Source organism: Miscanthus floridulus, chromosome 11, assembly GCF_019320115.1.
Source record: "Miscanthus floridulus cultivar M001 chromosome 11, ASM1932011v1, whole genome shotgun sequence".
NCBI lineage: Eukaryota > Viridiplantae > Streptophyta > Magnoliopsida > Poales > Poaceae > Miscanthus > Miscanthus floridulus.
Window position 1 is genome coordinate 86,151,673 of NC_089590.1, and position 2,436 is coordinate 86,154,108.

The 2,436-nt window shown below is 61.4% G+C and overlaps 1 pseudogene; it reads left to right on the forward strand.

Moving 5' to 3' along the window:
• The first annotated feature begins 270 nt into the window (after positions 1–270).
• Positions 271–2,138, forward strand: LOC136490596 (heavy metal-associated isoprenylated plant protein 35-like; annotated as a pseudogene).
• Positions 2,139–2,436: the final 298 nt, after the last annotated feature.

Sequence of the window (2,436 nt, forward strand, 5' to 3'; positions counted from 1 at the left end):
AAGAACATGTCATCACATAACAGCCTACGAGTCCATGATGCTGGCGCAAGCATAGAAAGAGAGGGAGGGGGGGAGTGAGCGGCTGCAACTGCAAGTCTGCAAGTACACGAGCTTGAGTTGTCCCGGTATATACCTCTTCTCCCTGGAGCTAGGGCGATTAAAATAACGCAAGTAAATACAGCTCGGAATCGAGCAACGGACCGTGGACGTTTGGGGGTATCTAATGGTCCATCAGTTGCTAATAAAGCTGCCTATGTGGCCGTGTATAAAATGCACCGCAGCAACGGCGAAGGGCGTCATCAACACTTAGCAGCAGCAGCAGCTCAGCTCCCACGCAGCCAGTCTCTCCGGCGAGCTCCAGTGCCGTAGTCATCATCGCCATGGCTAGGGAAGAAGAGCTCAAGGTACCTACCGAAGCTTAGCTTGCTCGGCCGGCGCTTGCATGCTTTGACTCGTTAATGCTCGTATTTCCTGCTGCCATTGACTCGGACTGACATGGCTCCGTGGTGGTGTGGCGTGCAGAGGATTGACCTGAAGGTGAACGTGAGCTGCTGCGACGGCTGCAGGAGGAAGGTGATGAAGGCGATGAGCCTCAAAGGTCACGATCGCTCCTCTTCTTCTCTGCCCAAGATTTCAAGTGTCTCTGTCGCGTTTGGGGCTGTGCTGCTCTGTTCTTCCGCTGAAACAAAGCCTGGTGCTGACGTACGTGTGTGCGGTGCGTCAATGGGCGTGCAGGCGTGCTGAGGACGGAGATCCAGCCGTCGCACGATAGGGTGACCGTCGTCGGCGACGTGGACGTCAAGGTCCTGGTGAAGAAGCTGGCCAAGGTCGGCAAGATCGCCGAGCTGCTGCCTCCGGCGCCGGCGGCTTCTGAACAGGGCAAGAAGCAGCGCGACTTCAGCGGCGGCAGGAATGACGGCGACAGGGCGGCGCCGGCGCAGGCGGCGGAGGAGAAGTGCAAGGGCAAGGACGACGGCGGTGACAAGGCGGCGGCTAAGGCGGCGCCGAGCAAGCATGAGGGGTGCAAGAAGTGCGCGCGCGAGGCCGCCGCGCGCGCCATGCCCGAGGGCGACAATGGCGACCACGGCAGGGGGGAGAAGAAGGAGCCATCGTCCAAGGACGCCGCCGCCGCCGCCGCCGGCTGGAGCGGCGAGGAAGGCGGCGACGCCGACGGATTATTCGGCGCCAAGCCCTTGGCGGTGGCGCCCGATCACCACAACGCGCAGGCGCCGCAGGCGCATTACCACCGCGCGGAGCCGGCGACGGTGGTGCCGGTGCACGTGCCGGCCTACTACCCGCCGCCGGCTGCCGCGGCGGTGTCGTACTACGGCTACTACGGCATGCCCCCTCCCCCGCCGCCGATGATGATGCCGATGGCGCCGCCCGCCCAACGGCACCTTCAGGTCCGGCCGCAGCCGTCCCGCTTCGACGAGGACTACTTCAACGACGACAACACGGTCGGCTGCAGCGTCATGTGAGCCGCGAACGAACGGACGGACCAACTCCGCCGCCAGCCCACCACACCACGCGCCGTTCGCGCCCGCCGCAGCGCCATGCGGCCATGCCATATTGCCATGTCGTTTTCCCGGGCAGATCGCATCGATGGCGATGCCATCTGCCCACATCCCCTCCCCCCCGCGCGCGTGCACAGTGTGACCAGTGCAAGAAAGAATCAAAGAAAGCCATGATGGAGAGTGCTCGTTGTTCCCCCCGGGGGCCCGTTCTGTCAAGCGTTAACTAATCGAAAGGACGGAATGGTGTTGCTGTCGTCGGGGGACCTGTTGCGCGGTTTCGGCACTGTGCTCGGCGGCGTCCCATCGCCTGCGGGCGCCGGCCGGGCGATTCGCGCGTCCCCGCGAGTACGCAAGGACACCAACAACAACAGCACGAGTGGAGAAAAGTGCGCCCGCGGCCCAGCCGAGGCTTTTTTCGATTCGGCAATGGCATCTCGGCGCTCAGGGAGACGGCGGCCGCCCCCCGGCTCCGCGCTCGGGGTAGGTAGGCTGCTTTGCTTTGCTGGATTCCGTGGCCCGCTCGCTGCTTGGCGGATGGTCGCCGTTGCCGATTCCATGGCTGACTGGACCGACCACCGTACCGGACCTCCCGTTGCGGAGCTGATAGAGCTTGTGCTTGTGAGAGCCTGAGAGCGATCGACGCTGCTTTGCTTTGCTTTGGTCTTGACCCGCGTTTGTTCGTTCAACAAAGGGAATAACTAAAGGCGATGATGAGAGGCAGATTGAACTGGACCGCACATTTGCGAAATAAGTGTAATTACACATGCATCTCCACCAAGGCAGAGAGTGATTAGTGCTCGCTCTGCATCCAACATGCGCGTCCCCGATGTCAGAGGCACCGCAAAATGCATAGCAAAATCGATATATAAAAAAGTCGAACCGACTTGTAATGCAGAACGGAGATAGTATAAAACTTAGTTGA